This window comes from Schistocerca americana, chromosome 2 (genome assembly GCF_021461395.2).
Source record: "Schistocerca americana isolate TAMUIC-IGC-003095 chromosome 2, iqSchAmer2.1, whole genome shotgun sequence".
NCBI lineage: Eukaryota > Metazoa > Arthropoda > Insecta > Orthoptera > Acrididae > Schistocerca > Schistocerca americana.
In genome coordinates, this window is record NC_060120.1 from 819,837,642 (window position 1) to 819,862,569 (window position 24,928).

Genomic DNA, 24,928 nt, shown 5'->3' on the forward strand with positions numbered 1-24,928 from the left:
ATGACATAGGCAGAAGTGGCATAAAATCGATAAAAGTGCGAAAATTGACCAAAACTATGTAGAAACTGAGGGAGAAAACGCCAAGAAGTGGGGAAATTGAGGAGAATGAGGGATACTTGCATGTCTTCTGCTTGGTGCAGGAAAATTCTCGTACATGGGTACGAGCACGCGATATCAAGACGAAATTAACAGAATGTTGTCATGGAACCACCGATAACCAAGGAATCATCCCTTTTTTTTTTTTTTTTTTTTTTTTTTTTTTTTTTTTTTTTTTTTTTTGACAGCGATAAGATAGCTTGAACAGATTAACATGGAAGGTCACCAAATGTAGAGTAATATATATATGTCAGATCACAAGCGCAGGTGTGACTCCAAAGTTATCGGCAACCACTTTTTAGATTAACAGGTGTACTGATGTACTTAGCTAAAGAACTTTGTACTACTAGCTGGGGACTGCAATATACAACTACAGAATGGATCACGTGTTTAATCTGGTGCAAGACTGTTTTAGTGTTTTAAACCTAACAAACAGTATTTACAACATGCTCCTCTGTATTTTCCACCAATCATAACAATGTGGTATCAGCGAACAATACCTTACAGAACAGTTGCTACATGTTTTTAACAACATAATACTATATATTTATTGAGGCAACGGTGATACATACAAGTTGACTGCTGTCTATGATGCTTTCCTGGAAAAGATAACTATCTGCCTCTAAATGCACAGAGATTGCTTTAAGGAATTATAGAAAGTAGATGGAGTGGTCACTTGCGAGGGGTTGTCACAATGCATAATTTAATGGTAAGCTGGTGATGGCTTCTAGAGAGAGGGAGATGTTGTTGCAGGTCATTTATCACACATTTACCCAATCTCTTTCCGTCGTTCTCTCGGTGTGCATCAGTTGCAGACCATGCAATTGATTTGTATACAATTGTGTGTTTTGTGTGTGACTTAGAGGGTTATCTGTCTGCAATCGTTAACAGCAAACGTCTCCATACTACAGTCAGCAGAGGACTTCCAACATATGTGGAATGAATCAAGTCCATCGATGGAAATCTATTTCAACACCCACCACTAGATGAACAAAGATGTATGTATTCCATTCCTCTGCCGCATCTTGGACATAAAACGAGTCATCAGTTTCATAACCATTCCGATTCTAAGTTAGTGCCAGATGTTTTTGAAGTACTGCAAAACCTATGTGTACATTTGCTTCAGAGTTGTCCAGTTTACAGAGTTAGCACAGCATGGCATGTAATTTCACATGTCAAACATCATTGGTAAGCATTTGCCTGTTTCCTTGTAACAGGCATTTTCATTTGCTGATGATCATTTTATAGGTCTGATGTGAGCGTTTTTGAACCATAATGAGATGTGAACATGGGTGCTGTACTCCTCTGTGTAGCTTTTTATGCATACATCACACAGAATCAACATTTTTCTTTGCTGTAGACGGAAGTAATTTCAATATCTTAAAGATCATCTCCTAGTGAGTGACGTAGAAAACTTCCAGGGTGGATGTATGCCAGATGTTGAACATCTATGTCCTGCATTAGGGTGTTGAGAGCGTTGCACTCAATATGACTAATATTGACGCAGTTTTTTTTTTTTTTGTCATCAGTCTACTGACTGGTTTGATGCGGCCCGCCACGAATTCCATTCTTGTGCTAACCTCTTCATCTCAGAGTAGCACTTGCCACCTACGTTCTCAATTATTTGCTTAACGTATTCCAATCTCTGTCTTCCTTTACAGTTTTTGCCCTCTACAGTTCCCTCTAGTACCATGGAAGTTATTCCCTCATGTCTTAGCAGATGTCCTATCATCCTGTCCCTTCTCCTTATCACTGTTTTCCACATATTCCTTTCCTCTCCGATTCTGCGTAGAACCTTCTCATTCCTTACCTCATCAGTCCACCTAACTTTCAAAATTAGTCTATAGCACCACATCTCAAATGCTTCGATTCTCTTCTGTTCCGGTTTTCCCACAGTCCATGTTTCACTACCATACAATGCTGTACTCCACACGTACATCCTCAGAAATTTCTTCCTCAAATTAAGGCCAGTATTTGATATTAGTAGACTTCTCTTGGCCAGAAATGCCTTTTTTGCCATAGCGAGTCTGCTTTTGATGTCCTCCTTGCTCCGTACGTCATTGGTTATTTTACTGCCTAGGTAACAGAATTCCTTAACTTCATTGACTTCGTGAACATCAATCCTGATGTTAAGTTTCTCGCTGTTCTCATTTCTACTGCTTCTCATTACCTTCGTCTTTCTCCGATTTACTCTCAAACCATATTGTGTATTCATTCTGTTCAGCAGATCATTTAATTCTTCTTCACTTTCACTCAGGATGGCAATGTCATCAGCGAATCGTATCATTGGTATCCTTTCACCTTGTATTTTAATTCCACTCCTGAACCTTTCTTTTATTTCCATCATTGCTTCCTCGATGTACAGCTTGAAGAGTAGGGGCGAAAGGCTACAGCCTTGTCTTACACCCTTCTTAATACGAGCACTTCGTTCTTGATCGTCCACTCTTATTATTCCCTCTTGGTTGTTGTACATATTGTATATGACCCGTCTCTCCCTATAGCTTACCCCTACTTGCACCATTTTATATTGTCCAACGCTTTTTCCAGGTCGACAAATCCTATGAAAGTGTCTTGATTTTTCTTTAGCCTTGCTTCCATTATTAGCCGTAACGTCAGAATTGCCTCTCTCGTCCCTTTACTTTTCCTAATGCCAAACTGATCGTCACCTAACGCATTCTCCATTTTCTTTTCCATTCTCCTGTATATTATTCTTGTAAGCAGCTTCGATGCATGAGATGAAGCTGATTCGGCCATAATTCTCGCACTTGTCAGCTCTTGCCGTCTTCGGAATTGTGTGGATGATGCTTTTCCGAAAGCCAGACTCATATATTCTACACACCAACGTGAATAGTCGTTTTGTTGCCACTTCCCCCAACGATTTTAGAAATTCTGATGGAGTGTTATCTATCCCTTCTGCCTTATTTGACCGTAAGTCCTCCAAAGCTCTTTTAAATTCCGATTCTAATACTGGATCCCCTATCTCTTCTAAATCGACTCCTGTTTCTTCTTCTATCACATCAGACAAATCTTCACCCTCATAGAGGCTTTCAATGTATTCTTTCCACCTATCTGCTCTCTCCTCTGGATTTAACAGTGGAATTCCCGTTGCCCTCTTAATGTTACTACCGTTGCTTTTAATGTCACCAAAAGTTGTTTTGACTTTCCTGTATGCTGAGTCTGTCCTTCCGACAGTCATTTTTTTTCGATGTCTTCACATTTTTCCTGCAGCCATTTCGTCTTAGCTTCCCTGCACTTCCTATTTATTTCATTCCTCAGCGACTTGTATTTCTGTATTCCTGATTTTCCCGCAACATGTTTGTACTTCCTCCTTTCATCAATCAACTGAAGTATTTCTTCTGTTACCCATGGTTTCTTCGCAGCTACCTTCTTTGTACCTATGTTTTCCTTCTCAATTTCTGTGATGGCCCTTTTTAGAGATGTCCATTCCTCTTCAACTGTACTGCCTACTGCGCTACTCCTTACTGCTGTATCTATAGCGTTAGAGAACTTCAAACGTATCTCGTCATTCCTTAGTACTTCCTTATCCCACTTCTTTGTGTATTGATTCTTCCTGACTAATGTCTTGAACTTCAGCCTACTCTTCATCACTACTATATTGTGATCTGAGTCTATATCTGCTCCTGGGTACGCCTTAAAATCCAGTATCTGATTTCGGAATTTCTGACTGACCATGATGTAATCTAATTGGAATCTTTCCGTATATCCCGGCCTTTTCGAAGTATACCTCCTCCTCTTGTGATTCTTGAACAGAGTATTCGCTATTACTAGCTGAAACTTGTTACAGAACTCAATTAGTCTTTGTCCTCCTTCATTCCTTGTCCCAAGCCCATATACTCCCGTAACCTTTTCTTCTACTCCTTCCCCTACAACGGCATTCCAGTCGCCCATGACTATTAGATTTTCGTCCCCCTTTACATACTGCATTACCATTTCAATATCCTCATACACTTTCTCTATCTGTTCATCTTCAGCTTGCGACGTCGGCATGAATACCTGAACTATCGTTGTCGGTGTTGGTCTGCTGTCGATTCTGATTAGAACAACCCGGTCACTGAATTGTTCACATTAACACACCCTCTGCCCTACCTTCCTATTCATAACGAATCCTACACCTGTTATACCATTTTCTGCTGCTGTTGATATTACCCGATACTCATCTGACTAGAAATCCTTGTCTTCCTTCCACTTCACTTCACTGACCCCTACTATATCTAGATTGAGCCTTTACAGTTCCGTTTACAGATTTTCTAGTTTCCCTACCACGTTCAAGCTTCTGACATTCCACGCCCCGACACGTAGAACGTTATCCTTTCGTAGATTATTCAATCTTTTTCTCATGGTAACCTCCCCCTTGGCAGTCCCCTCCCGGAGATACGAATGGGGGACTATTCCGGAATCTTTTGCCAATGGAGAGATCATCATGACATTTCTTCAATTACAGGCTACATGTCTTGTGGATACACGTTACGTGTCTTTAATGCAGTGGTTTCCATTGCCTTCTGCATCCTCATGTCGTTGATCATTGCTGATTCTTCCGCCTTGAGGGAAATTTCCCACCCCTAGGACAAGAGAGTGCCCTGAACCTCTATCCGCTCCTCCGCCCTCTTTGACAAGGCCGTTGGCAGAATGAGGCTGACTTCTTATGCCGGAAGTCTTCGGCCGCCAATGACTAATATAATATAGCCTTAACATTACCGTCTGTTAAGAGCAGAGCAGTGTAGCCTTAGGACTGCATGTGTTAATGTTCAATGATCATTTCTCCCTTGTCAATACCTTCTTGATACTGACACAGGCACTAGAACAATACTTTAGAATTGATAGCACAGCTGATTTATGTAAAATGTTTCAAACTACATCCGTCTGGAGCACCATCAGGCATAAACCACGTGCTTTCTGTTATATCATCACAATACTTTCATATCTACTATACACTGATAAGGGGTACTAACCTCACCTGTCACTGTGAAGGGTGAGATTAAATGTAGAGGTAATCACCTTCAGGCAGCTGTGTGGAAACACACCTAAATGCCACAACTCTTCCACTTTCCACATGCTGCGATGTCTTCCACATTTTTGTTAATAAGAAACACCACCTTTGTCTTCTATTTCAACCACCCGGTATGTAGTGGGAGCAACTTAACTTTCACCAGCTTTCTGTGAGAGCTGATTGATCGAAACACGTTAAGACCAGTTTAACACCTGGCACAGACCTTCAAGTCCTGGTGGGAAAACGAAATGTATGGCGGTGTGCAGCTATGTAATAATACACTTCTTGGACGTATTAAACTAGAAAAAACAGTTTATCAAACTGGTTGTGAAATAGCAGTACAGGGACCCTCCCTTGCAAATAACAGTCTGTGGGACATCGTCCTCCTACACTACAGGTGACGAAACTTTACACTGCTCTGTACAAGTGACTTCGATCACTGCAACCTGTCCCAATGGATCAATACCTGTTTATTTAATAGGATAGCTACATACGCTTGATGTCAGTACACACACAATATTTGTTTTCGATGTATTGAAAGAGAGGAATGCCATATATCTTATCTAGTTCTCTACCAGGTGACGTTAGCGAAATTTTTATAGTTCATAATTTTTCTCTGCTGCATGGTACAAAATATCAGCGATAGAGAGAATGTTTGGGTGACATAGATGAATGCACCCTAAAGGACACAGATCTCCTTTGGACTGCAGTATCTGTGTGTAGTTTAGAGATGCACTGCAATCCAGTAGCAAAATCTTCATCCTTCTTCCAGTTCCGATATGGCGTGGAGTCTTTCTAATTTTCCTGATAAAAGACACCACCATAACTGCTCACACTGTCTTTTGTACTACCCGGTACTGTTTCGATTGGCACTGGTCTCACACATTGCATGTAGACGGAGGAACAGTAAGAAGATGCACAGGGACTGTCAACAACCACACTGGAGTTTTGCTGTATGGGCTCCTTAGTAGATAGTTCCGAAAAAGTTGACATGTTTCGAGATATGAAAGTGCCACAAATGTGATTCAGCAGTGACTGTAATCATTAAACGACGTCTCCAAAGGAGGCAACTCAAGTATGTGTTTGAATCGATGTACTTGACTTGAAATCGTAGACAGCACTTCTACCAGAAAACGAAACTTTTTTTTTCTTTGGGTCATCATTCTTCTGACTGGTTTGATACACCCTGTCATGAATTCTTCTCCTGTGTCAAACTCTTCATCTCAGGGTAGAGCTTGCAACCTACATCCATAATTATTCCCTGCAAGTACTCCAATAGCGGTCTCGCTCTATACTTTCTGCACCCTATAGCTCCCCCTAGTACCATGGAAGTCATTCCTTGGTGTCCTGTGATCCTGTCCCTCCTTTTCGTCAGTATTTTCACACGTTCCTTTCCTCTCCAATTCTGCACAGAACCTCTTCATTAGTTACCTTATCAATCCACCAGATTTTTCAACATTCTTCTGCAACACCACATCTCAAATGCTTTGATTCTCTTCAGTTCCGGTTTTCCCACAGCGCATGTTTCACTACCATACAATTCCGTGCTCCAAACATACATTCTCAGAAATTTATTCCTTAAATTAAGGCCTATGTTTGATACTGGTAGACTTCTCTCAGCCAGGAATGCCCTTCTTGTCACTGCTAGTCTGCCTTTGATGACCTCCTTGTTCCATCCATCATTGGTTATTTTGCGCCTAGGTAGCAGAATTCCTGAACTTCAACTGCTTCATGGCCATCAATACTGATGTTAAGTTTCTTGATGTTCTCATTTCTCCTGCTTCTTATTACTTCTTTCTTCGATTTACTCTCAATCTCTATTCTCTTCTGATTAGACCACTATATTCAACAGATCATGTAATTCTTCTTCACTTTCTCTCAGTATAACAGTGTTGTCAGCAAATCTTGTCATTGATATATTTTCACCTTGAATTTTAATGTCACACCATCATTGTTTCTTTGAAGTACAGATTGAACACTAGGGGTGAAAGACTACATCCCTGTGGTACACCCTTTTTATTCTGAGCACTTTGTTGGTCCTCCATTCTTATTATTCTCTCTTGGCTCTTGTACATATTGTATGTTACGCATCTCTCCTTACAGCTTACTCCTATTTTCTCAAGATTTTGATCATCTTGCACCAATTTTATTGTTGAATGCTTTTTACAACAATTTGACAAAGCTTATGAGCGTGTCTTGATTTTTCTTTATTCTTGCTTCCATTAAAAGCCACAACATCAGAATTGCCTCTCTGGTGCCTTTACCATTAGTGAAGTCAAACTGATCATCAATAACACATCCTCAATTTACTTTTCTAATTTTCTGTACATTATTCTTGTCAATAAATTGGATGCATGAGCTGTTAAGCTGATCGTTCGATAATTCTCGCACTTGTCAGCTCTTACAGTCTTCAGAATTGTGTGGATGATATTTTTCCAATAGTTGGATGGTATGTCTGCAGACTCATCCATTCTACACACCAACGAATGGTCGTTTTGTCGCCACTTCCCCCAGTGACATTAGAAGTTATGATGGTAAGTTACGTCCTCCAAAGCTTTTAAATTCTGATTCTAATACTCAGTTCCATAGCTCTTTTAAATCAACTCTTCTTGTTTCATACCAGACAAATCTTTCAATTCATAGGGACCTTCAATGTACTCTTACCACCTATTAGATCTCTCTTCAGCATTTAGTAGTGCAATTCCCGTTGCCATCCTTGCCTTTAATTTCATCAAAGGTCGTTTTGACATTCGTATATGCCGAATCTGTCTTCCAACATTCATTTGTTTTTCGAATTCTTCACACTTTTATGCAGCCATGTCATGCTAGCTTCCCTGCAATTCGTATTTTTTTCATTTTTCAGTGACTTGTATTTCTCTATTTGTGAATTTCCCTGAACGTTTTTGTACTTCCTTTTTTCAGCGATCATCTGAAGTATTTCTTCTGTTACCCAAGTTTTCTTCACAGTTACCTCCTTCGCACTTATGTTTTCCTTTCCAACTTCTATGATTGCCTTTTTAGAGATATGCATTCCTCTTCAACTGTCCTGCCTAATGGACTATTGCTCATTGCTGTATGTACAGCCTTAGAGAATTTCAAGAATCTCCGGCCACTCTTTAGAACTTCTGTATCCGACTTCTTTGCGTATTGGTTCTTAGTGACTAATCTCTTAAACTTCATAATACTCTTCATCACTACTAACTTCTGAGTCCATTACTGCGCCGGCCATTGGGGCCGAGCTGTTCTAGGCGCTTCAGTCTGAAACCACGCGACCGCTACGGTAGCAGGCTCGAATCCTTCCTCGGGCATGGATGTGTGTGATGTCCTTAGGTTAGTTAGGTTTAAGTGGTTCTAAGTTCTAGGGGACTGATGACCTCAGATGTCAAGTCCCATAGTGCTCAGAGCCATTTGAACCATATTTTTCCATAACTGCTCCTGGGTATGCCTTATAATCCATTATCTGATTTTGGATTCTCTGTCCGACAGTGATATAATCTAACTGAAATCTTCCTGTATCACCCAGCCTTTTCCAAGTATACCTCATCTGATTGTATTTCTTAAATTTAGTATTGGCATTTTCTACCTGAAATTTATTACAGAACTCAATTGATCTTTCTCCTCTCTCATTCCTTGTCCCGAGCCCATTTTTCGTCTGCTCTTTCCCCTACGGCATTCCAGTGCCCCATGACTATTAGATTTCAATCTACTTTTACATACTGTGTTACCTTTTCAATATCCTCATATACTTTCTCTATTTCTTCGTCTTCAGCTTGCAACATCGGCATGTATCCCTGTAGTACCGTTTTCGGTCTTGGTTTGCTGTCGATTCTGATCGGCACAACCTTATCACTGAACCATTCACTGTAACACTCTCTCTGCCTTACCTTCCTATTCATAACAAATCCTACTCTGGTTATACAATTTTCTGCTGCTGTGATACTACCCTATCTTCTGGCCAGAAATCCTTGTCTTATTTCTATTTTACTTCACTGACACCTACTATATGTAGATTGAGGCTTTACATTCCCCTTTTCAGACTTTCTACCTTCTCGATGACTTCAAGCTTCTGACATTCCATGCCCAGACTCGTAGAACATTATCCTTCTTCAGATATTCTTGCTTCCCTAGCACGTTCAAGCTTTAGACATTCCACACGCTGAATCATAGAATGTCATCCTTTCGATGATTATTCGGTCTTTTTCTCATGGTCACCTCCCACTTGGCAGCCCCTTCTCAGAGATCTGAATGTGGGACGGGTCCACAATCTTTTTCCAATGTATAAATCATCACGACACTTTTTCAGTTACACGACGTATATCCTGTGACTACATGTTATGTGTATTTAATGTGGTGGTTTCCATTGCCTTCTGCATCCTCACATCGTTGATGGCTGCCGATTCTTCCACCTCAAGGACAAGAGAGTGCCATGAAATTCTGTCTGCTATTCTGCCTTCTTAGCGCAACATTATAGATCTGAAAAGCCAGTGTGCTGGACATACGATTTTTTACACGTCTTACAGCATCAACCTAGCGTTGCATTGTTACGTGATTTTCATATAGCACACCATCCACTATATGTGGTCATTAGCTACCAGCCATCACCCTCACCTCTAACACTGTGGATGTATGACAGAACCTCTGTTCCATTGCCTGTATGGTATCAAGGTAGAATGTGTTACATATTCTGTTTGTTAGCGTGGGAAATATCTAGCAGCAGCAAGAGAGAGTAGCAAATATCGGCTTAGTACCACGTTCCTTAGCGGAATAACTTTCTCAATTCGGTGATAAGGGTGATTTTATTACACCACTCGCGACGTGCACCCGACTTTCGATCTGTTAATACACGCCTTGCAATCATCGTCTATGTTCAATGTTGGGGTATTTGTGTGGAAGACCACTTCACTGGGAAGCTATACCATACCTCGATTTATAAAGCATGTATAGTTTTTAACATAGATGTCGTTGACGATACTTGTGTGTGCCTGTAGAACCAAGACCGCTTTTTATGCAGCGTGACATTAACATGATCGTTGTGATTGTGGTTTTAACATCTGGTCGCCTATAAGACGATTAAGTCTCTAAATTTTTAGACATCATAGTTGTATGGAGATAAACAGAGGTTAATTTACTTATAATCAATTATTCAAAATGACAGTCACAATCGCATTATTTATTTTGCCCCCAATCGGCAGATATAGATTTGTATGACAGTTTAGTATTGATCAAGAGTGTATTGTAGATTAAGGGATTCATCCAGAAAAATCAATGTGCAAAGAAGTGGGATACTTAAATACCAAAGAATGATGACACACACTTGAAGTTCCTACTGTTGTAGATACTGCGATAGTAAATACCATAGTAGGCAGTTCAGTTGAATAGGATTTGAAATCTCTAAAAAGAACGGGACAAGAAGATGGGCAGACAAACATAGGCACAATCAAACAGCGAAGAAACCACTATCCAGGGAAAGACAGCAATACAGTTCAGTTAGGAATGATACACACAGGAAGTGCATGGAAGGAAATGTGAAATCACTGCCACAAAAGTGTGAAGAAATTGGAAAATAAATAATAGGTGTTAAGACTCAGCATATAGTAAAGTCAAAACGACCTTCAGTGAAATTGGAAGCAAGGGTGTCAGCATTAAGAGTGCAGTGGTGATATAAATGGTAGAGCAGAGAAGATAGCAGAGCCGGCCGGTGTGGCCGAGCGGCTCTAGGCGCTTCAGTCTGGAACCACGCGACCGCTACGGTCACAGGTTCGAATCCTGCCTCTGGCATGGATGTGTGTGGTGTCCTTAGGTTAGTTAGGTTTAAGTAGTTCTAAGTTCTAGGGGACTGATGACCTCAGATGTTAAGTCCCATAGTACTCAGAGCCATTTGAACCATTTTTTTGAAGATAGCAGATAGGTGGGAAGAGTACATTGAAGGTGTCTGTGAGGGTAAGAACTGCCTGATAATAATGATAGAGGAAGAAATGGGAGTCAATATGAAAGCCATCGGGTTTGAGTAGTGAGGCAACAGGGGTGCTGGGGCATTTTGTTAGTATGGGTTGCATACATCACAGGCAAGCATGCATACATATAGTTCTGCTCCATATCAGACGTTAACCTGTTGTTTTCTTTTGATTGACAGGTCATTAATCTATTGTTCCTAGCCATTTTTTGTATCAAATTGACATGTAAATTAATTGAATTGTGACAAAAGATTGACTTATGAATTCTCTCCCTCCCATTACCCTATTGTTCTGCTAAGTGGCTTATGTCCCCCTGGAGATAATCCATCCTTCTGAAAATCTCCCACCTGTCCCCCTCCTACACCTCCTCCTCCCACCCCTCTAGAAACCTCTAACTCTCCCCTCCCCCCTCCACATTGCCAATAGATGTGCACTTTCTGGTCTGAATTACTCGAATAGACCCTCCTATTCTATCTAATTGATAGTATTACTAATTAAATCAGTAAATTAATTAACACTTCCCCACCTGGGAAATCTTTCTGCCTATTCCCTCCCACCCCACCACCTGGAAATTGGCTGGTATGTACTGGAGGGGAAGGATTTCACAATAAGAAATTCAGTTACACAGCAAAGGATATAGTCTTTATTTATAAAATCCAAATTGCAGGGGTTGCATCTCTCTTGGAAGATGAAGATCTTATAAAATACATCGAAAAGAAGAAATCAAATTGATCGCTTTTTTGAAATTGATCGCATTTTCGTAACGTAAATCAGTCGTAAAACTGTAAAATTAGAGAAATATCTTTATGCCAGTCTTGTATAATAAAATAAAATTTACAAAATGGAAGAAGGAACAACGTGGATATAGCAATGACAAAGGTGACATTGGAAGAAACTCACGTATTGAAACTACAGAGAAAGTGGAAGAAGTAACATTGTTAACGTGATTCCACTTGGTCAATTATAGGCAATGACCGCGGTAACCTCCACTAATGAAATATATGCTTGTCTCTATAAAGCGTAGCTGGTGCTCTTTTTAACTGTCTCTTAAGTTAGTATGGAGGGCCAGGACACATGCGCGCTCCGAACTTGCCCAGGCACAGTGCACTGCCCCCAAGTTGCGCTATTATCGCACGTAATCGATGCTTTTCCGGCCGACAGAATGGATGACATTCTAAAGAGAAACGTGTTGTCCCAGAGAATAATAGCGACATTGTGCGCGTCTGACTAGAAGTTGCAGCGCAGAAGAAAAGCGGAGAAAAAACGGGAGACGGGTGGGAGAGAAAGAAAAGAACGGAAGCGAAGGGTTAACGGAGGAGAGTCGGGAGGCGGAGGAGGGTGGAAGGACGACGAAGAGTTGAGAGGCAACATGAATAATAAATTGCGGCGATTCAGGCAGGGGAAACAATGTAGAGGAGTGTATTTTGCGACCGGTATATCAGTCATCAGGCAACGCCGCAGTTTGCGTGCCCGAGGACACACACACGTTAGCACAGAACATACGTGGCAGGTAAATAAAGGGCGTTTATTAAAAAGCAGTTTCACCAACATGAAGAGATATTTTTTTTTGGGCAGCGGTCTGATGAGGTAATGTCGGCTGCACGAACGCTGGAGAATGGTGGCATAGTAACAGAAGGCGAAGTCACACACTTGTTGTTATTATTTTCAGCAGTGAAAAGACTTGCTTAAAACCGTTGCTCACGGTGACGGGGTGGTTGTGCTGCTAGGACACACCGAGTCAGTCTGCGGACGCAAGTTGGTCTGTTAGCGGGCAGACGAAGTGGAATGCGGATTGCAGTGCGGAAGTCCACTACGTCATCGTATTTTCCACAGGTTGCAGTTGCAGCCGCCGTGCGGTGCAGCGGCGCTCCGTACGTCCCCCTTTAAAAGGGACCCGCGGCAAAAACATGGACTCCAGATAGCGTAGTACACGCGGCGCATAAACTGTTTGTGTTTATTTTGCGGTATGTAAATGGCGAAACCGCAGGGCGAGTGTTAACAAAGGCCGGGGCATCGCAGCACAGCGTGCGTTTGCGTCGGACAATGGAAGCGCGGAACTCGTCAAATAAATGTTTTCCGGTCGAGAACCGCGTGTCCCATTCCGGCGGCGACTATGGAGCCCAGAATACGAACCGTTTGCAAACAGCATTACAACGATTTGTCATGCACCCAGTCAAATATGCGATAGTGCGTCGATATCAGCCCAGAATAAACCATACGGAGAAGAGGTACCGTCTGCGTAGCTTTGACAAGGTTATAATTCCTAAACCGTTTTTTTTTCTGTGAGTCGATATGATACAATGTGCACGAAACCATTATTTTAGGGACGCTGAAGGTACTTTGAGATAAGAAAGCAAGAGAGGAAAATTATATTTCAGGCCGTTAGAGCTTTTCCACAAGCACTGAGCGTGATCCAGGTGTTGTACACTGCTTATTTTTGTAATTAAAATTGACAATTGCCTAGCATGGGTAGGGGGGATATCTGTCTTATAACAAGCAACTGTCTTAACTTTTTCCATGCTGTATGGAATTTGTTGAGGTATAGAACTGTATTATACAATTTGTAAAATACTTTTTATGGTTAAATCACTTTTATTTAGCAATATATACAGATATGACCGTTTCGGCAGCATGTAGCATATGCGTTACATTTCCATGTTCATTGTTGTTGTTGTTGTTGTTGTGGTCTTCAGTCCTGAGACTGGTTTAATGCAACTCTCCGTGATACTCTATCATGTGCAAGCCTCTTCATCTGCGAATAACTATTGCAGCCTACATCCTTCTGAATCTGCTTAGTGTATTCATCTTTTAGTCTCTCTCTACGATTTTTGTCCTCCACGCTTCCCTCCAATATTAAATTGGTGGTCCCTTGATGCTTCACAACGTGTCCTACAAACAGATCCCTTCTTCGAGTCAACTTGTGCCACAAATTCCTCTTCTCCCCAATTCTATTCAATACTCTCTCATTAGTTATATGATCTCCCCATCTCATGTTCAGCATTCTTCTGTAGCACAACATTTCGAAAGCCTCTATTCTCTTTTTCTGTAAACTATTTGTCGTCCACACATGGCCACACTCCATACAGATACTCGCTGACACTAAAGTCTATACTTGGTGTTAACAAATTTCTCTTCTTCAGTAACGCTTTCCTTGCCATGGCCAGTCTACATTTTATATCCTTTCTACTTCGGTCATCGTCAGTTATTTTGCTTCACACATAGCAAAACTTATCTACTACTTTAAGTGTCTCATTTCGTAATCTAATTACCTCAGCATCACTTGATTTAAATCGACTACATTCTATTATTTTCGTTTTGCTTTTGTTGATGTTCATATTATATCCTCCTTTCAAGACAGTGTCTATTCCGTTCAGCCATGTTCATTAATTTTCAGTCATAGATTTCTCTGGAGGGCTGGGTGTATCGGTGAAGCTATATACCGAAATGTCCCTCTTCAGAAAGAGCGTTTTATTTTATTGTGCACCACTAAATTTACTGCATGTTTAAATAATCTCAGTGGTGTCTTTACTTACAATTTTCTTGAATGTACCCTTAGAACAGAACGGTTACCATCACCTCACACTTTGACACGCAGTTGTTCACATTCCAAAATTTCTTAACTGCTAAGATAAAACTTACTTCGGTTGTTAAGATAGTACATACACAGAAAATACAGACTTTGTTTTCAGTTAGATTTATATCATGGTGTATGTTATACAGTGTGGTTACTTAATATTTAGTAGCTATATGTAAATGGTTTGCAGCGTCATTTCCTTAACATTATTGTAAACTAGCCTTTTTAATATAACAGAAATTATCAATCCATACTGGAGAAATATGTAGTACTAGTTTCTTAGTTTCTGGCAAGCCCTTTAACCGTTAGTATTTTCATGCACTGTGCCACGAATGAAAATGTTTGGTTCTTCATACAAGGTCAATTGACGTTCCTTCTCCACTGTATGTGACATTTGATAATCACGATATACTGGAATGAGTTTGTAGTGTATTTTACTTGGATCCCTATTTCTGATTTATAATAATTATTCATATGCTAAGAATTCTGCGTTCACTGTAATTCTTTTTAGTTATCTCTCTCAGTTTGGTCCATAAGGAGAGCTTCACATGCGCTGCACACTAGTTTGAAAACACTCAGTGTGTTCAATAATCTGTCTGCGTATCTACTAGTATGTTGTGGATGAGTGTATTGCACCTGCAAACCCTGAAAAAGACGTCATCACACTTCAAAGCAGTATATAATTAAAATTAATGTATATATAACTGTAAAGCAGATAGCTGCCTAAACAAGTCGTGACAATAAATACTGGTAAATAATACTGACAGATTCAGAAAAATTATTTTGTAAGCAAAAATTATTTTATACACAACGTTCTTCTGCATCGACACTGGTAGCGCTGTCTTCAAAAACAATACGCAATGTTTGAGATGGGTGCACGGTGCGATTTAGCGCTGTTTGCAGATGTCTAATTGTAGTAGCGAAAGCATTACATAGGTTTTTTCCTTTTCCGTTTTCAGTCTTTTGAATGTTTCCTGCGGCCCACCACAAATTTCTCTCCTGCGCCAAACACCTCATTTCAGAGTAGCAACTGCAACCTTCCAACCTACATCCTCAATTATATACTGGAAGTATTCCAATATCTCTCTTCCCCTGTAGTTTTTACCGTCTACTGTTCTCTCTAGTACCATGGACATTATTCTTAATGCCATAACACACGTCCTTTAATCTTGTCTCTTCTTCCTGTCGGTGTTTTCCAATTTTGCTTTCTTCACCGATTCTGCAGAGAACCTCTTCATTCTTTATTATCTTATCAGTCCACCTAGTTTTCTACAACTCAAACGCTTCGATTCTCTTCTGTTCTGGTTTTCCCACCGTTCATGTTTCACTACCATACAATGCTGTGCTCGAACCGTGCATTATCAGAAATTTCTTCCTCTAGTGAAGGTAGTAGTAGACTTCTCTTGGCCAGAAATGGCCTCTTCACCTGTGCTAGTCTGCTGCTTTTGTCCTCATCGCTTCATCCGTCATGGGTTATTTTGCTTGCAAGTAAGCAGGATTCCTTATCTTCATCTGCTCTGTGACAGCCAATTCTGATGCTATGTTTCTCGCTATCTTCATTTCTGCTGCTCCTCATTACTTTTTTCGTTTTACTACTCTCAACTCATATCGAGCAGTCATTAGACTGTTCATTATACTCAACAGATCCTGTATTACTTCTTCAGATTGCAAAGTCATCAGTGAATTTGAACATTGATATCCTTTCACCCTGAATTTTATTCCCACTCTTGAAGCTTTGTTTTATTTCCGCCATTGCTTCTTCGATGTAGTCCTATACAACTTGTATCTGAAATGAATGTAGAGAACGAAAGGGCTAACAGAGTGGGTCAATTCATGTCAGCATCCTTTAGCGTGCGGCACTCGGCGTCGTTTGAACAGCATCGCGCGCCGCAAAGAGAGTAGACTCACGACATGCCATCAGAGCCGCCATAGTAGCAAGTCTTCAGAGCAATGATTTCAAGGTAAATCTTAAGGTAAAAGAGACGTTGGGTTGAAGTTTTATGACCTTTATTTGTAAACGGAGTAGTCGACATAGTTGGGGATATTCCAGGCACGACAACACTACGGGTTTTCCGCCTGTTACTCGGACGTGAACGCGTTGCTTTTGGATGAGCAATTACTTGTTTGACAGGTGTCGCATAGGGGGCAGAACCTGTGCACACTGTGGAATCTGGTTCGCCTGCGTCAGTTTGTCGTCAACGGAGACACTCTTGTGCTTGCTACTGTGCGGAGCGGACGAGAAACTGAGCTCTATTCTTGGGAGGAAGGGGCAGACATGCTCTGTGCTTACGGGACGGCTGATGGAAACGCTTACGCAGAGCAACGTTAGTGTACGTTCGGCGGTTTCCGAACCGTGGAATGCCAGATCCAGGCACGTTTACTGTCATCCACAGGTCCCTACCAGAAACAGGCCACTGGCACGTTCTCGTAATGGGATATGTGCATTTAAGGCCTACTTCGAAACCCGGCGTATTCATTTCGTGTTACAGGTGCGAAACGGTCTAAGGCGTCTTCTTATGGTCCGCACGGCTCCCGCCCCTCCCCCCCCCCCTTCGGAGTCCTCCCAAGCAGTTTGGTCCCATAAAATCTTACCACATTTTTTTCTACAGGTGTGAAGGTCTGACGCACGCGGTGATCAACGCACAGTGTGTAGACCAGGGCTTGATGAGGAAGAGTCAGTACTGACGGAAAACACACTCTCAACAAGCTTGAGGCGTGTTGCAAGCCGTTCCACAGTTTGTTGTGTGTGGCATGAAAATGGTTTTCAACCATAACGCCTTGAGAAGGTACACGCACTTAAAGGGCTCCGGAACGCCCTATACTTGCAATGTTAAAATAACGCTTATAAATTGCATCTTTCCTCACAAAGTATTTGAGGTAGGAAGTTGAACTTTTTACAGATTATTTATTGGAATATGGGCTACAACTTAACACAGGGATTTTATAAAATTTTAGTTCAGTTATTAAAGATGATTTTTTTTTCAATTGTAATGAAAATTCACAAAATTTTTTTGCAATTTTTTATTTATATATTCAAAAATATAAGTTTTTTGGTAAAAGACTGTGTTGAATTATGCAGAAGGTACTGTGTAACATTTACTGAAAGTTTGAAACAAATATGTTTGGAAGATCCTTAGAAAACATGTAATAAGTATGAGAAAATAAAAGTTTTGGGAATCGAGCGACAAAGATTGGATTAACTTTTTAGTGCATTCCAGGTCCATAGGATGGATTATCTTCATCCTCTGCAAACTCCTCCTCCAGCTTCCTCTTGTTCCTCCTCATGTTTACTCTTGCTTGTATTTCTAGACTCTTTACAGCCCTGTCTGCAGCCCTAAGGCGTTCCTTGTCTAAAGCAAGCATCGCTCGTTGTTGTGTTCGTAGATTTTGATACCATTTTCTTCAGTTGCAGTTACTGCAACACTGTTCCAAAAGGTGGTCATGTATGAACACTTATCACATTTCAGTTGTATTTCACTAGCAAGTCCTACGTGCTTTATTATGGAGAGTTCCAGACCAACTTCACTACAATGAATACGTCTTACACAGTTTGAAAAAATTCCTTTGAGAACCGACATATCAAATATTTCATTCACATCCGATTCGCCCATAAAACATTCATAGTTTTCACTCATTGAACCAAGCTTCTTCTGTGAAGTATTTTCTTTCCCACTTTGACTGCTATGAGCAGGTGTTCTTGAGAGGTTACGTTCACTCACTTGGTTATCGTCTTTATTGTTTACAGTAATAACACATACCTTTGGCTTTCCAACATTTCTCCTTTTCTTAAAAGCCTTCAGAGGATTTCTAATAACTTTACTTTTACTCATTATTAAACTTCAACAAAACAGAGACTCGAGAAACAGAATTAATTACGAATATTTTCGAGATAACGACAGAGTAAATAAACATGAAACAATCGACAATCACACCAGCGATATATATTGAACCATCACAGGTTAGCCACAACACATACTTTATCTCACATCACTAAAATGTACCTGATGAACACGGACGTTAATAATAACACCACTTGACAGCAGTTTAACAGCGCCACAGTGGGTCACGCCCATGTAGAACACATTTCAAAAAAATTTTAAAAATAGTTGTAGTCTTCGGAATTGAATAAATTATATATCTATAAAAGGTAATAGTCTGCAGATTCAGAAAACGCAAAAAAGTAAAAATTGAACTTTTCATGATTTTGAGCCTTTCCGGAGCCCCTTAACCCAGAAGATTTTCCACGTCGAACTGAATTCTGCCAGTGGTTCCTGCAAAGGTGTCCCATTCAGCTGGACTTCAAATGTTCATATGTGTGTGAAATCTTATGGCACTTAAGTGCTAAGGTCATCAGTCCCTAAGCTTACACACTACTTAACCTAAATTATCCTAAGGACAAACACACACACCCATGCCCGAGGGAGGACTCGAACCTCCGCCAGGACTCTCGGTTAATCCTGCGCGGCAGCCGGACTTCCCGAATCGTGTACTTTTTATCTGCGGGCACGGGAAAATGCGCACGTCGCCTTTGTTCGTGGTCACCAAGATGTCTTAGGTGTTGATATTCGGGCCGGCTTGGTAGGACATAATCTGATCGATTCATACTTATTTCCCCGGCGACTGAATGCAAACAGATAGTTAATTTTTTTACGAGAAACTCTGGCAGAGTTTATTAAAAGACATCATAGTCGCCGTTGACTGTGTGAAATATTTATTATTACGATTGCAATTTCGGCCTTCGGGACATTTTCAAGCAACACTGCAAAAGTTACATTCTGTCAGAATAAAAGACTATCTGACATGAGTACATGTCGTCGCCAAAATGTAGCCTTTTGACAACGAGAGTCCCACAATATCCGATGAGTATGGCACTTACTACATCGTAAAATGTTGTTAAATATGTGCTGTATTGTCAATGTCACCACCGTTCTAATAATCTATCACAAATAAAAGATACACGAGGTAAAACAAGTAAGTATGAGACACTAGGTTCGAGTCCCAGTCCGAAAATGAAAATTAAAAAAAGGAAAAGAAAAGAAAGGAACTCGGTACAGCACTTGCACGTGAAAGGCAAAGGTCCCAAGTTCGAGTCTCGGTCCAGGACACAGTTTTAAAATCTGCCAGGAAGTTTCTTTACGCAAGGTTTTTGGACTTAGTATTTAACAGAACAATGCACATACCCACAAAAATTCTTTTGTCGGCGAGCAGGTGGGTAGTAGCAACAACGCTTACCAGCTCACGCCGGCAGTCGCAACGTTCCTACCGTGTTACTGTGCTGAAACTAAAGGTGGCCTAGTTTGGCAGAGACCGATAATATGAGATAAATTTTAAAAAAGCTGATGTAAACTGTTATGTTCACATAAAACACGATCATTGTCACATCTGTAAAATGAAAAGAGCAGACGTCTGAATTTTTTAACACTAATCCTGTTCTTCATAACCACACATTTAAGGGAATTAGCTACTGGAAAAGTCCAATGATGCGATTATAGTAACCGTAGGAAAATAATTTGCTGACCTTCCAGAATCCCACTTCAGTAATATAAGGTTATTAAGGGCCAATAAGTAGCACCAAGAGCACTAATATTAAAGGCGACCATGCAAAACTACATAAGTGCATTTTTTGCCACAGAAAATTTTTCGCTTCCAGGCCAAGAACTTTTCATTTGAATCTCTTAAACTGCATAGCAAAAAAGATTATATGCAGACTGTTCATCAAAGAAACCATTCGACAAGGATGTATGTAGCGTAAAATTGCGATTTTTTTATCCACTTTGTCTTCCATATTCGCACTGACGCTGCAAATGACCCGCTCTAATTGAGGTACTACTTACGACGTGTTGCGTTAATGTTCGGGTAGTGGCTGTAGAGTTAAAAAAACTGGAAAATATAAACTATTTATAACACGAACGTCTCCCAAAGAAAGGAGTTAGCTGTGGTATGATCACCTAAGACAAGTGGAAAAAGAGAGAGTGTAACCATGGGTGAAAAAATTTCGTAGTGGGGAAGAAAAGTGTAGAACAGTACGTTGTTTCAGCAAAAGCAGAATTTCATCAGTGCAACGCACGTACCTTAGGGTGTCAATAAGACATGGTGATAACAGGTAAGATTATTTTGAAAGAGGGAGCAAAATGTAACCCAAACACGGAAGCTGCTCGACTTTTCTGGCGGAGAACAATCATAAGATACGCTGAGTGAAAAATCGTGAAGTCGTAAGATAAGTAATGCCTTAACTGGTAATCACGTTCCAGCTGTTCCCATTTGTCGTCGTCCCCCCCTCCCTTCACACACACACACACACACACACACACACACACACACACACAACCGCACAACCCCATTCACCTTAACCACAGGAGCACCAGGTCTGGAACTTGGTTTAAAAACAAATTCAGACTCTATAAGGGGCTGGATATCAAACAGACTGTTCTGTCCCATGGAGTACAAAATGAGAGGTAAAAAGTTCATAGCACCCATCGCATACAACATAATTTTACGCGCACACGCACACGCGCGCACACACACACACATACATACACACACACACACACACACACACACACACACACACACACACACACACATACACGCACGCACATACATACTATTTCCAATATCACAACTGTGAGGTTCTTTTGTTTGCATGGCAAATGATAGAACCGGTAATCTCCTCCCATTTGTTCCCAACTGGGACGGTATACTTCATTAACAACTCACTTGACGATTATCTAAAACTGAACATCACTCTGTGATGGGCCACATCTTAAACAGCCTGCTCTAACTATGGAAGTAGAGAATGAAAAGAAAAAAATTAATAAGTCACATGAAACTGCTCAATGACGTAAATGAAGCCCTTTACTAAGCTACACACATGAGTGGAGACTTGAAACTACGCTAGGTGTTCATATTAATATATTAAAAAGATTCAAACAAAACTCCTCTCCCTCCGTCCCCCCCCCCCCCCCCCCAATTCCTCACCTCTATAGCGTCCAAGGTTTCTCTTCATCGTAAGGCAAATACAGGAACTAGAAACTATCTCTCAATTATTTCCAGTCGATATTACCTCTGCCCCAATACCAGTTCACCCGCTTTTTGCGTGGAAGTAATTGGGATGTGCGACGGGTCAGGTCTTGAAAATATCGCTCTACCATTCGTGGTAGGGATTGAAAGGGGAGAAAAAAATAATGATACGTATTCCAAATTTAAACCCCGAATTGCAGTTCACTAGAACTTGGCTCGGGAGATCTGAGCTTTAAAATTATGCGGGATTTAAAATACTTTATTAACAATCAAAGTTGGGCCTCGTACATTTTCCACCATGTTGGTTACCATATTTCAACGTTTTTCCTCGTCCAAAGTTTTATTCATTGGCTGTCCATGAACGTTGTGGCTTTAACTAAGATGGTTGAGTCTTCCATATTCTTTATCATGCTGTTTACCGCGTTTTCATTAATGCTTTTATTCACCTGATGGCGTGGCTATAGCCCACAAAACCAGTAGTGGTTAATAAAACTGGTTCAGAATATTGCTGTTTGCGGAGTTCCTGCTACAAAAATTACTGCCACAGCTGCGGATATCCCGACCGCAGAGTCATTTGTTAAACAGCTTGCCCTACGGAATGAATTGTGCGAAAACGTAAAATTAATGAATTATTATGACGTTCTCCAAACTCAAGGAAACTGTCTCCGATTGTTTTTGTTTGCTATGGACACTAGCAACAAATTGTATCTAATATTAACTTTAAAACATCTGAAGGAGTATTAATAAAGTGAACGCACACAACTGGACTTTGGCAATCAGGTTGGTAGTTCAGCAGGTGTAGGCTTAAAGAATAGTTGCATGACAAAACTGTACTAATATGTAAATTCGTATTCATTGTTCAAATCTCCAAGACGCCTACGGGCACTGAGGTTGCTGCCAAGTATGCATCGATTGGTTATGAGTTCGTTCCTTTTACGTTTAACCGTTTCAAACCTGAATTCTTTTTCTGGAGGAAGAAAAATACACTCCTGGAAATGGAAAAAAGAACACATTGACACCGGTGTGTCAGACCCACCATACTTGCTCCGGACACTGCGAGAGGGCTGTACAAGCAATGATCACACGCACGGCACAGCGGACACACCAGGAACCGTGGTGTTGGCCGTCGAATGGCGTTAGCTGCGCAGCATTTGTGCACCGCCGCCGTCAGTGTCAGCCAGTTTGCCGTGGCATACGGAGCTCCATCGCAGTCTTTAACACTGGTAGCATGCCGCGACAGCGTGGACGTGAACCGTATGTGCAGTTGACGGACTTTGAGCGAGGGCGTATAGTGGGCATGCGGGAGGCCGGGTGGACGTACCGCCGAATTGCTCAACACGTGGGGCGTGAGGTCTCCACAGTACATCGATGTTGTCGCCAGTGGTCGGCGGAAGGTGCACGTGCCCGTCGACCTGGGACCGGACCGCAGCGACGCACGGATGCACGCCAAGACCGTAGGATCCTACGCAGTGCCGTAGGGGACCGCACCGCCACTTCCCAGCAAATTAGGGACACTGTTGCTCCTGGGGTATCGGCGAGGACCATTCGCAACCGTCTCCATGAAGCTGGGCTACGGTCCCGCACACCGTTAGGCCGTCTTCCGCTCACGCCCCAACATCGTGCAGCCCGCCTCCAGTGGTGTCGCGACAGGCGTGAATGGAGGGACGAATGGAGACGTGTCGTCTTCAGCGATGAGAGTCGCTTCTGCCTTGGTGCCAATGATGGTCGTATGCGTGTTTGGCGCCGTGCAGGTGAGCGCCACAATCAGGACTGCATACGACTGAGGCACACAGGGCCAACACCCGGTATCATGGTGTGGGGAGCGATCTCCTACACTGGCCGTACACCACTGGTGATCGTCGAGGGGACACTGAATAGTGCACGGTACATCCAAACCGTCATCGAACCCATCGTTCTACCATTCCTAGACCGGCAAGGGAACTTGCTGTTCCAACAGGACAGTGCACGTCCGCATGTATCCCGTGCCACCCAACGTGCTCTAGAAGGTGTAAGTCAACTACCCTGGCCTGCAAGATCTCCGGATCTGTCCCCCATTGAGCATGTTTGGGACTGGATGAAGCGTCGTCTCACGCGGTCTGCACGTCCAGCACGAACGCTGGTCCAACTGAGGCGCCAGGTGGAAATGGCATGGCAAGCCGTTCCACAGGACTACATCCAGCATCTCTACGATCGTCTCCATGGGAGAATAGCAGCCTGCATTGCTGCGAAAGGTGGATATACACTGTACTAGTGCCGACATTGTGCATGCTCTGTTGCCTGTGTCTATGGAGGAGGAGGATATTGGTGTTTTACGTCCCGTCGACAACGAGGTCATTAGAGACGGAGCACAAGCTCGGATTAGGGAAGGATAGGGAAGGAAGTCGGCCGTGCCCTTTGAAAGGAACCATCCCGGCATTTGCCTGTAGTGATCTAGGGCCTGTGTCTATGTGCCTGTGGTTCTGTCAGTGTGATCATGTGATGCATCTGACCCCAGGAATGTGTCAATAAAGTTTCCCCTTCCTGGGACAATGAATTCAAGCTGTTCTTATTTCAATTTCCAGGAGTGTATTTCTTTGAGTGGTAATGCTCGTAACTGATTTTTTTTTTATGATTTTAGATGCAATACTTATACAAAAATAAGTGCCCGTTTACAAAACATAAGTTGTACACTTGCTTCATTTAATGGACTAAAATAACTAATTACGAAATATTCTCTATTGTAATAAATAACAAAATTATCATTCAATAATTACCATACGAAATAACAACAACATATTTAGTTACGCAGTGGAATAGAGCGAAACAATCATACTCTAATATTCTGGTGGCGACGAGCTGCTGCGCCTTGGTACATTGACTTGCTGATATTTTCATATTGATGCCCAAAATTTGGCAGCATTTACGCATGACGAAAAGGGTAAAAATGCACAGATGTGTACCTCAGATTTCCATTGAAGAAGAAAGTACTTCTGTTGCAGCTAAGACCCTCTGAAAGGGTTAAACGTTTCTGAGACCCAACCAAGTGTTTCACATAGTGACCGCTGCAGACCCTATTTTTAAATATAAGTACAACTAAAAATTAAAAGAATTACAGCCCTCGGTCGCGAAAATTAAGACTTTTTGACCTAAGTTTTGGTCACTTCTAAGAGTGCCTTCATCATAAATAAAACATTCAAAACTGGCATGTTACGTATAAAATAAATATGAAGCTATAACGCCTCTGAGTTTGAGTCAGATGCTACCGCAGCCCGACATATGGTGCAACCCTTAGTGGCC